Source organism: Mus pahari, chromosome 13 (assembly GCF_900095145.1).
Source record: "Mus pahari chromosome 13, PAHARI_EIJ_v1.1, whole genome shotgun sequence".
Classification (NCBI taxonomy): domain Eukaryota; kingdom Metazoa; phylum Chordata; class Mammalia; order Rodentia; family Muridae; genus Mus; species Mus pahari.
This window is the reverse complement of record NC_034602.1, coordinates 64,266,202-64,278,840: the sequence shown is the minus strand read 5'-3', so window position 1 is coordinate 64,278,840 and position 12,639 is coordinate 64,266,202.

Sequence of the window (12,639 nt, the reverse complement as noted above, 5' to 3'; positions counted from 1 at the left end):
CTCTCTCTCTCTCTCTCTCTCTCTCTCTCTCTCTCTCTCTCTTTCTCTCTCTCTCTCACCCTCTCTCCCCTTCTTTCACCCAAAGATAGCATTCTTGCTCTCTGTTCTTTTAATTAAACCACAAGGCTAAGAACATTTTGATTCCCCTTTTACTTCATTCTCTAACAAACTGAGACACAGGGTTTAAAGAATATGAGTTCTTTGAAACTTTGGGAACCCATGCTCTGGTATTAATCCTGTTTCTAAATCTCATTATCCCATGGGGAAGCCCTCATAAGATTTACAGGGCCTTGAGCTACTGGAAAAACATTCAAGAGCAATCCCACATTTGGGAAGAAGGCTTTCCTGGGGCGGTATGATTTGTGGAATGTGGTCCCAGGTAAGCCTTGGCAGCGGGGGTCTTTCATATGAGGGACAGAATTACTTCTCTTGACAGAGCCCTTTAGAAGACCAGTCTGATCAGCTGCCAAAGGCAGCATATCCATTTTAGAAACCCGGCTCAAGCTTGGATGGAAGAAAAATACATGAACCGTATGTGCTTTGTAGAAACAGAGGCACTTGGGTTTGGGAGGTAGGCCAACTGGGTCAAGAGTCTAAATCACTTGAGCAGCCTTGAAAAGCCAGACCAGCTTTATGATAGCTGGAAATGTAAATTTCTGTTATGTGTCGGGACTGCTCTGAGCCTCTCCAGCATCCTGTGGTTTACTTCACACCCCAGATTAACACACACTGCCATTTAGAAGTGACCAGGGAGGGGGTGAATCCAAAGAGTAGCACCCTGTGACAGTCACATTCCCTAGTGGGGTCTGGAAGACCAGAGACTATCCTATAAGGCAGCCTGTTAGCCCCCTAATTGTAAACAATTAAACCACAGATGCCCCTCAGTTTATAAACACAGGTACCACCTTCCCCGATGGAGTAACATCCTTTTTCTATACTCCAGGAGGTCAAGGCTGCTGTTTGTACATCTCTCCCAGCAAGCCTTCTGGTTGGCAGTTAGAGAGGGACCTGGTTTCCTTCAAATCGGTGAGAGGTCCTTTCTTGCTTACTATGTGATGGTAGCCACACCAGCTTAATATCTGGGCTCTGGATTTGCAAGAATCTGTAAATTTAATATAAACAGAAATAACAAATGGAGGAGTCTCTGGTGTGTCTGCTGTAGGCATGATCCTCTGCTCTGTCACCTAGTGACAGGTCTTCAGGTCACGGGGAGCATGGTCTCCAAGGGCACAGGGGGTTCTGACCCCATTTTTACACCCATTGTTTACTTCCCAGTCATGATGTATGTAGCTTTCTTTCTTCTTGTTTCTTTTTCTTTCTTTCTTTCTTTCTTTCTTTCTTTCTTTCTTTCTTTCTTTCTTTCTTTCTTTCTTCTTTCTTTCTTTCTTTCTTTCTTTCTTTGTTTCTTTATTTGTTTGTTTCTTTCTTCTCGCTTATCACATTTTAATGCACTGTGAAACATTTTATAATCAGACAAGAGGTGTAGACTATAACAAATACGAGCACTCCAGGCAGCCTTATGAGGCCAAGATCAGAGCCCAGCAGGACTCCTGTGAAGTTTTTGATTGATCTTCTTCACCAACACCCAGAGACAACCTTTTTTTCAGAATTTAGTGGTTAGCATTCTCATATGCCAAGAAAAAAGTATACATAAATAAATACTCTATGAATTTCCAATCAACTCTTCTTTAAACTTGGCGAGATTCACTCATGTTGCTATATCTAAAAATAATTTATTTGCACTAACATTTAGAATAATATTCTATTAGAAAACTGTCTGTTTAGCTAATTCTCCTGTAAATGACATTTGATTGCTTCTCATCTAACCCACACCACTGCTAGGAGCCAAAGTACAGAGCACAATTTTGTCTTTGAACATCTGGACAGGTACTTTAGCATACACACCTAGAAGGAATTCCTAGATTGAAGGAATTCTCTTTTTAAATATATTTTTAAAAGACTTATTTATTTTTATGTACATGAGTGTTTTGCCTACATGGGGGTATGTGCACCACATGGGTGCAGTGTCCATTGAGGCCAGAAGAGGGCGTCAGATCTGGAACTGGAGTTGTGGATGGAGCTTCTGCAGAAGCAGTTGGTGCTCTTCACCACTGAGTCATAGGCCCAGCACCCATGCCCACTCCCAAAAATTATAGTGTTCAAAATAGTGGGTTTTACTGTGAGATTTTCAGACACACACACACACACACACACACACACACACACAACACACACACAATTTCTATCTATCTATCTATCTATCTATCTATCTATCTATCTAATCTATCAATAATTGTGTTTGGCTCACCTATCACAATATATTACAATATCTATCATTGTATATTTTGTCATATGTATCCCAATCATTATACCTTGCATGCATTTACCTACTCATTACTTCCTTTGCCCACTCCCTCCCCACCTGCTCATCCCCATCACCCCCCAGACACCCTTGAATATAAGCAGTTTTGTCCTGTTACATGCTTCCTGCTATGGTTGATTCAAAAGCAAGAGGACCGGTCAGCACTGGACTGACACACACAGAACTGTGAGTGAGTGTAAACCTTCCTATAAAGTCGTCTCAGGCACTTGCTGTAGTGAGGGGCATCTCAGGCTCTCGCTGTAGTGAGGGGCGTCTCAGGCTCTGGCTGTAGTGAGGGGCGTCTCAGGCTCTCGCTGTAGTGAGGTGAAGCTGGCAGCTTATCCATTCACCCAGCCGGGAAGCCTAGGGCTCTGCTTCTGTCTTCCAGCAGCGTGGTTTGATTCAGTGCTATAATAACTTCCCCAGGATCTTCTCTCTTTTCTGTGGTAACATCTTTTATTTCTTCTATCCCTAATTCTGTATATGATCTTTATGCTTTGGGACCACCAGGTTCAAAGGTCTTCCACTGTCTAAGGTTTTAATCTCATTGTTTAAACTCATTGTACCTGTTGCTTTACCTTTCGGCTGCTTTACCTTTACCTGAAGATCCCATTGAGTGTCACTGATCCTGATGAGAGAGCGTCCTTGGAACTCAAACCAGTTTCTTTTCTTTCTTTCTTTTTTTTTTTTTTTTTTTGGTTTTTCGAGACAAGGTTTTTCTGTATAGCCCTGGCTGTCCTGGAACTCACTCTGTAGACCAGGCTGGCCTCGAACTCAGAAATCCGCCTGCCTCTGCCTCCTGAGTGCTGGGATTAAAGGCGTGCGCCACCATGCCCGGCTCAAACCAGTTTCTATGTGTGGAAATTCTGAATGCACAGCTTGGCAGGGGTCACATGTGTTCTGTGAAGCCACTTTTGGGGCTGTTTCATGTACTTGGATCCTATGAGGATCCTATCAGGGAACAATGGCTCTCTGAGAGGAAATGCCAACAGCGACTGTTCGTGGAAGGAGGGAAAAGGACACTGGATGACCCAGACCAGCAGATACCTGCTACCAGTCTTGCTTAAACCTGTGCCCTGTGCCCTGTGCCTTGATAAAATGAAGCTTTTGATACCCTGAATAGTAGAAGAGGTCTTCAGTATTGCTAATTATGGGTTTCTGTGATGAATGTTATCTACAGGGTAAATCCAAAGTGTCCAGGAGTGAGTCTTCTAATAAATGGAATATTATGCAAACATATGGGAATACTTTGGACCTTGACCAACAAGAGGAGAAGGGAGGACTGCTGGTGCCAGTACCATTGTGTTGGCGTTTAACCTCAGCGCTGACACTTGTTTCTGGGCCCAGTAGAGAATGAATAGACATTAAAAGTAGGAACGTTAGGTCCCTAGCCTAGCAGGAGAGGATCGATGAAGCTAGTGCAGACCCTCCAGGGTGGGCGATCATTCCGACTGTCACTGTGTAGCCAGTGTGTCGATTCTTCTGAGCTTGCTAAGATGGAGATACCTAACTGGTGTTTGTGGGTAGGTTTTCTCGAAACATTAGTCTTGCTGTGTTTAAACATAAGCCATATAATATTCCCAGCAGGAGGGAAGCATCAAGAAAGCAACAATTTCGCCTGGTTCTTCACTACTGTGCCCTCAGAGTGTAAGGAGAGAGTGTCCAGTCCAAAACAAGCAGCTTTGCCCAATCGATCTATCAGCGTCTCAGTCCTTCTAGGTTCAAACCTGCTGGGTGTCATCCGGAGAGCAAACTCCCTAGAGAGAATAATCACAGGCGAAGAGACTGGCCCTGCTAGTCTGATGGGTGTGAATTCATCTGGCGGAGTGACCTGTGCTGCCTCGATTGTACCCATACCTCTGACACCGTGGTTTCCAAGGCTGTGGTGGCCCTACTACAGAAGATGACGTAGAGCCTAGTAGTAGCCATGGAGTATGGAGCTTTATTAGAACCCTCAGTAAATGACTCCTACTGTCTTAGTCAGGGTTTCTATTCCTGCACAAAACATCGTGACCAAGAAACAAGTTGAGGAGGAAAGGGTTTAATGCAGCTTACACTCCCACATTGCTGTTCATCACCAAAGGAAGTCAGGACTGGAATTCAAGCAGGTGAGGAAGCAGGAGCAGATGCAGAGGCCATGGAGGGATGTTACTTACTTGCTTGCTTCCACTGGCTTACTCATCTTGTTTTCTTATAGAACCTAAGACTATCAGCCCAGAGATGGTATTCCCCCACAAGGGGCCCTCCCTCATTGATCACTAATTAAGAATATTCCCCACAGCTGGATCTCATGGAGGCATTCCTTCAAGGGAGGCTCCTTTCTCTGTGATGACTCTAGCCCATGTCAAGTTGAAACACAAAACCAGCCAGTACACCTACCATGCCCAAGACTTAATGATAGCTGGCCTGACACCCCAGACGCAGGAGCCCACCAGTCCACAGCCCCTGTGCGAAGGCATTTGCACTATCTCTTTCTTGGTTCCTGAGCTAGCTCGTGAGGCCTCTTAAGGATCAGTAGAGATGTAGGATGATGTTGGCAAAGAAGCCATGCGTGCTTGGGAACTCACACTCGGGAAGATGGGCCACCAATTTGGATGACTCTTTCCACCGGCAACCCCCAAAGAGAGCTGAGAACTGTGAGAGGATTTGCAACATCTGCAAGATAAAGGCCAGGTCTATACCTCTCTTCTCTATTACAGCCATACCCCTCAGTGAGCGTTGCCATGGAATCCCCATTAGAACTCCGCCTCTGTGGATCGCCCCTCCTCCAGGGCATCTCCACAGCCTTCCATCTCTTTTTCCCTTCACTGGCATTGTTACCACTGCTGACACGCTCCTGTTTTCTTAAAGTTGATGAAGATAGCTCTTGGGTAAAATTTCTCACGGCTCCTGACTTCTAACTCCCCAATCTATTGATTCTCTTTAAAAATAAATAAATAAATAGGCAATGCAGATTAGTTTGAAAAAACAAAAATATGAGAAAAATTTCGTTGTTAGGGTCGACTTTAAAGTTCTCTCACCCCAGGAGGAATATTGGCTAAGGCGTCTGTTTTGCCACGGTGGCTATGTGGAGGTGAAGGGGTTATTCACTATAGGCACGGTGGGTCAGATTCCACTTAAGGAAGCAATCATGCGATTAAACAACTCAGGGGCTTCCATGGACTCCATAAGCTCCCTGTGTTTGAAGTGGAAAATGATCTTTTCTTCTGCAAACCTGAGAGGATTTCTTTCTGATGTCACCCAAATCTATCCATATATCAACCCCCATTTATAGCACAGTGTGGGTAAATTGGTGTTTTCTTGCTCCCGGCAAAGCAGAAGTTTGCCCCTTTCTTGGGAATGGGTATGGCAACACAGTGCTTTTCGTTGATATCTCCTGTTCCACCCATGGTCTGGAGAGAAAGGCCACAGAGGTGGGCTAACATCTAGAGGGAAGATTGCACCAAGCCACGGGGAACACGCTGGTGAGAGGCTCCGGCTTCTGAGTCTGTAGAACTGATTCATGCCTGCTGTATCATTGTTGGCCGTCTGACTACAGCTGAACTACTTAACTACTCTAGGTCACTGGTTGTAAACTCAATATGTAGAGTTAAAATAACAAGTACCTCACAGGTTGTTTGGCAGAGAAAAATAACCCAAATGACAATGTTCGAACCTAGGGTCCAACACACAGTAAAATTATCAGTGCCAGTGCTTGTCAATACCGATGATGATGTTGGTGATGGGACAATCCAGAGCAAAGATCGACAGGGAGCCACTAAGGCCACTGGGATTGATTTTTGCTCAGACTCTGTTGCTAGCATGTAACTGCCAACAGAAAATGCTAATGAAAGCATCACACTTTAAAGTGATCAGGGATGAACACTTTGTTCCACAGGCAACTCTTGAGGAACTCAGACATACGCACAGCTAGAGCTGCAAGCTCTAAAGTGCATTCACAAGTTGTCTGGGGAAACAGGAATGAGTTCATAACTGGATATCCTAGTCAGATTCACTCTGGAGTCAATGATTCTCTTGAAAGGTGCCAAGGAAGAGGTAAGGACACTGAGGCTGAAACACCAAGACTGTGTATGTGGCTAAACATAGGAACACCAACAAGCAGGACAGTGATGATGCACGCCTTTCATTCTAGGACTTGGGAGGCAGATGCAGGCAAATCTGAGGTCAGCATGGTCTACAGAGGAAATTCCAGGATAGCCTGGGCTACACAAAGAAATCGTGTCTTGAAAAAAAAAAAAAAAAAAAAAAAAAGAACCAAATTTAAAATCTAAAACCTAAAAATAAAACCGCAAAGGAGCTGACCATGGTGGTACACATCTTTAATCCCAGCAACTCAGGTCTAGGCAGGTAGATGTCTACGAGTTTGAAGTCAGCTTTGTCTACACAGCAAGCTCCCGACCAGCCAGGGTTACCTAGGGAGGCTTTGTCTCCAAACAAATCACTAAGAAAACCTACATGGTACCAGATGAACACGCATGTCAGATGAACAGGTTTGGAAGAGAGGTGGCTTCAAGTATATGGTACCAGCACTCAGAACTTATCCGGAGCTGGCTTTGGCCACAGTGAATGAGTTCAGAAGTTTGACAGGCAGTCCCTCAGAAGCTCCCAAGTATTCTTTGACTCCCTGGGGGTTCTCATAGTCACACAATCCTCTCACTTGGGTGTGGGCTGAACTTGGCAACGTTGCTTCTCACAAACACAGCAAGACAAAGTGATGGCATATCACTATTGGGGCTAAGTTACATGGAGGCGAGTATTTCTGTGTGGCCCGTCTTCTCACGATCTAGTTCTGAAAAAAAGACCAGATCTGTTTAAAGGTGTTCTTCAAAGAGGCCTGTGGGGTAAGGAATTGAGAGAGCTAACTGTCTGAATCGTGATCTTAGAAGCTGGGTTGGATGAATAACATATTCCCCTACACAGCTTTTAGTTGAGACATTAGCCATGACCAGCAGCTTGACCTAGTCATGTTGGACCCCCAGCCAACAGCCTCTATACTTCTAACTCAGGGAAACTGAAATAGCACAAGTTTTAAGTTGCTGTAGTATGGGGTAGCTGATTATTCAGGAATACATAATATAGGTAGGGAGATAGAGTTGGACAGAGTGAGATGAAGGTAGGGAGGGAAATTCTGTACAGCCCCCTTGATTGTCTGTGACCAACTGTTGTTTGTCTCATTGGATGTCACTGATTTACGGAGTAAAGTATGTGCTTTAGGAACAAAAGACCTGGAAAAGAGGTAGCTGGCATCTGTCTAAGGGAGGAAGAACTGCAGGTGGCCAATTTGTTAAGTGGAAGACAAGCTCAAAGGGAATTTGATGACTAACAATTCCGATATTACTCATTACAGTATTAAAACTTCTGGTTTGAAGGCCCTTGTATCTCTCCTCCTATTAGCTGAGGTTGCATTGTTCTTCATCAACAATGCATGGATCATCCATTACTTATAACAAACGACCTCAAAATAGCTTTAATATTCTTACTCTTCCCTAATTTCTTTGGGTTAAGACTTAATTGATAGGCTGGAGAGATGGCTCAGAGGTTAAGAGCACTGACTGCTCTTCCAGAGGTCCTGAGTTCAGTTCCCAGCAACCACATGGTGGCTCGCAACCTTGTGTAGTGGAGTCTGATGTACTCTTGTAGTGTATGTCGGAAGACAGCTGACAGTACTTATATGTACTCATATAAGTAAAAATAAATAAATCTGAAAAAAAAAAGAGAGACTTAATTGATACTTAGCTGAGGGTCCCTTTCTCAGATCTCTGTTTCTATCAGGCTATGAGTGGCGCTGCTAAGGGCTAGAGCGTAGGAAGACCTTGCCCTTAAACTCACTTAGGTCACTGTTGGAAAGCAGCGGAGTGTCTGTTTCTAAGCTAGCTCAGATGGCTGAGATTTCTGGGTGCTGGCGAGAGATCTCAGTTCCTCACCACCACCCCCCCCCGTGTCTTTTTAGGGTAGTCTACAACATGGTAGCGTGTTTCCCTGACCCTGAGAGAACATGAAGCAGACAGGATTTTGAGGGTAAAAGCACAAGAGAAGTCCCTAAATTGTAAGCCACTGTTATTTTATAACACAATTTCAAAAGTGATACTCATCATGTCTGTCTTGTTCAGTAAAGTAGAGAATCTGAGAATCCAGCCCCCAAACCAAAAGTATTGGGGTTACACAAGAAGTTGGATACGGGAGGCAGCCATCACTAGGGCATCCTCAGTTGGCTACAATGTGCAGTTCACGGACCCATGCAATATATAGCGACTATCAGTGGAGATTTAGAAAGTAAGTAAGTAGAAAACTATGTTGGTTTGAATGGGAATGGCCCTTATAGATTCATGTGTTTGAGTCCTTGGCTCCTAAGGAGTGGCACTATTAGGAGGTGTGGTCTTGTTGGAGGAAGTGTGTCACTATGGAGGTGGGTTTAGAGGTCTTATATGCTCAAGCTACACCTAATGTGGCAGTCTCCTTCTGTTGCAAGCAGATCCAGATGTAGAGCTCCAGCACCAGGTCTGCTTGCATGCTACCATGCTTCCCACCATGATGATTAGGGACTAAACCTCTGAAACTGTAAGCCAGCCCTAATTGATTGTTTTCTTTTATAAAAGTTGTCATGGTCATGGTTGTCTCTGTATAGCAGTAGAAACCCTAACTGAGACAAAAAGAAAAAGTTACATTTTTATTTATTATAAAATCAGTGCATGAGAAGGCTCTTCACGGACTCCATGGAATCTCTTTCTGGTTAGGTACAGAAAGCACTGTTTTGTCTTCTTTAATGTTAAATTTCCATCTACAGCCCCTGTTGGGCAGCTCTATGGTGATGGTATATGCTATGATTGCCCACAATGCGTTAGCATTTTGCAAACGTTTTCTTACTGAAGTAGTACAGGTTTCTTGCCTCTTCAGCCCCCAAATTTCATTTATGCAAAGCTGATTACATCATTTATGCCTGACACCAAATCATCCACCAAGCCAACTGTGATTATTGACATTCTAAAATTTCCATAAAGGCTGTGCCTGTACTTTGTTGGTGGTAACCACAAAGCAATCTGGAATGCTGGAAGACATGGATGCTAATGTCCTTTACTGATGGATCATGGATTTTTTCCCCCATAAATATAGACTAGTGTATCTCTTAGTAATGGCTATACTTGAACTTTAAAAAAAAAGACTTATTTTATTTTTAGTTAGCTGTGTGTGGGTATATGCATGTGAATGTAGGTGCCTGAATAATCCAGAAGCGTTGTATCCCCTGGAGGAGTTGCAGGCAGTTGTGAAGTCTTAATCACGGAGACGCCTCTCCACCTCCATCCTGAGCTCTTTGGTGTATTACCAGTGCAATCCTAGAGTGTGACCTTTTGTGGTGCAGATCATACCTCATCTTCTACACGTGGCCATTTGGCAAGAGAGATGAGGTACTCTCTCTCAGTCTAGTGTACACAAGGAAAGTCTGTCCCTTTCCCAGAATGAGGCACATACATGGGACAACATACACGGAAAGCAAGGGAGAAAATCAATCAGAGGATCCATTCAAGTTTCAGAGAAAAGGCCTGAAAATATCTAATACAGACATAGCTGCACAGAGGGTGGCTAGACATGTCACGTGGCTTATAAAGCTGCAGGGTGACGTGTGTGTGTGTGTGTGTGTGTGTGTGTGTGTGTGTGTTGGTAACATGCAGTATATGCCATTAACATCCCCACCACCTTCTATGCACAACTCAAGCCTGAGTGGGTAGTGAGTGAGTGATAGCCCAGAGCCCAGAATTCTTCCCGTGTGTGATAGGAAAGTTGGTCCAAATCAGGGTGTCAGTACCATCTGTCAGCCTGGTCTTCTGTGATCCTGAGAGAGAAATGTTCTGGCGAGGAGGAGCTGTCTGCCTGCCCGATACCAATTTAGAACTGGTGCTAGCCACAGAGAAACAGCACACACAGAAGGGGGAGTTCTGCGATCTCTCGGGGCATGCTGGTGGTCTTCCTCCATACAGAGGGGCATCAGAGAATGTCTGAAAGGGATGGGTGGGGTGGAGGAACAGGTAGGTCTTGATCTAGGTTTGAATGTCCCATCTGGATGACTTTGCTGTCTCTCATTGGTCTCAGGCACCCAGAGGGGGACTTAGAAAATGTTGAAGCTATATATCTCTGAAGGTTTAAGACACCAGTTTAAAGATGGCGTCAGTTACAGCAACCTCTCTGATGCTGTCCTTACAGGGATACGTAATCAAGACAACTAATTGTGGCATTGGGTAAGAACTTTGAGGAACTCCACAGTCAGGAATATGGCTAATGTTGGTGAGAGTTCTGGAAGTGAGTGAGGCCACTCGCTTTGAAGTAATATTTGCACCAGGAGGCAAGATCAGGGCTGGAGGCAGTGTTTTTACCATCATTAAATACAGGGGGTGGTGCTGAGTGAGGCAGATGTGGCTGAGAGAGAAGTTGGACCAATAGGCAGTGGTAAAGAAGGTTGCTGCTGAGTCCAGGGGAATATCTGGAGTAACAATGTCCTTTCACTCTTCTTACGGTAGTCTACCCGAAGCAAGGTGAGTAGACTCTTAAACCCTGACCCCATCAGATCAGTATTAGATGGAAGCTACCTCCAGAGAGGGAGGGAGGTTTAGTTCTACGAGGCACTGAACAGAGTAGCCCAATGCTTGCTGTTTTCCTCAGACCCCTTCTTGCTTTTCATTCCATCCCGGAGTGAATTGACCGAGAGAGTTCAGAATCTTAGAGGCAGCCAACCTGGTCATTTTCTTCCCTTTCCATTCCTACTTGAACAAAGGAATGATACAAATCTTTTCCAAAAGCCATCCACAAGGACAGTTAGATATTTTCCATTTTCATCTCTGGATGCTTTGAATCTCCCAATTGAGCACTTGATTGAGACAAAAGAAAGATTTTGTAGTTAAATCTTTTGTTTGTTTGTTTGTTTGTTTTGTCTCCTTATATAGTTAGCTTGTCTTTCCAGGCTAATTTACACTGTCAGTGTGTCTTTTGAATATTAATATGTAAAGCTCACAGTCATAATGGGCATTTCTTATTCTATGGTGCTAGAGGATAATGCTGACAGACCTCCCTAGTGACAGGAGTTATGTGTACAGTTTTATTATAATGTTAGAGGCAGTTTTCATTTGTTTGAAATGCCCACTTTAGCAGCTCAGCCCAGGACTGGACTGGATAAGATCGCTCAGTGAGAGAACACTAGCACTTTCCTCTGCCGGGATTGGGTACATTGCTTGGAGGGAGGGAATAGTTCTTGTACACACTTCATTCAGCCTTGCTTCTTTATGTCCATTTGTTCCTTTTTAATGCACTGGAAAGTTCTTTTACCCCCCCCCCCCAAATATACTATAACTCCAAAATGATAGGGCCCAGTGATCGTGATCTATAACTTTAAAGATTTTAAGCCAATGATAAAGCTTTGCCCTCTTCCATGTTTTGTTACAGTGACAGAAAAACTGACCAACACTTCTTTGTGAGCTTTGGAAAACTGATCTGCTGTAAAGTGGCAAGCATCTCTGTTATATTTACTTTGAAACATAATTTCATTCTGTAAATGCATGTGTGTTTCTGTGTGTGACTATGCTGGTGTGAGAGTATCGGTTTCCATGGAAACCAGAAGTGTCAGATCCCTTGGAACTGGAACTACAGGCAGTTGTGTGTTGCCTGACATGGCTGCAGGTAACCTAGTGCAGGTCTTCCTTAAGAACAGCGCTATAGCATTGATAGCATTATGGTAATAGGTTGATTTACATTAATCCTTGACAAAGGGTGTGAATGACTGCAGGACTTAGACTGCATTCTGTTCACATTACGATGAATATGCACTTCAATGCTTCAAACTAACCTCACAGTCATGTGAGGATGCTTCCTGTTTGGAGAAGTATTGTGTCTCTTGCATAAGGTTCAGAGAAGGAGTAGGAAAGATGGAAAGAGAATGAAAGAGCTGGTGGACGTTGAGGCGGATGGTGATGGATAGGACTCAACTTTTGGGTACATCTTGCTTTTACCCTGGAGCCCACAGCAGCTGTGATCAGCTATACAGGGTCTTCCCAAGGTTGTGCTCAGCAGCTCCTGTCACAGAATCGGGTAGCGCTTATCATTTTCAACTCTCCCTGAGGAGTTTATAGCCAATGGATAAAGGGAAAAGGAGAACATTTTTCCTTCCTTCCCTCTTCTTTCCTTCTTTCCTTCTTTTCTTCTTTCTTTCTTTCCTTCCTTCCTTCCTTCCTTCCTTCCTTCCTTCCTTCCTTCCTTCCTTCCTTCTCTCTCTCTCTCTCTCTCTCTCTCTCTCT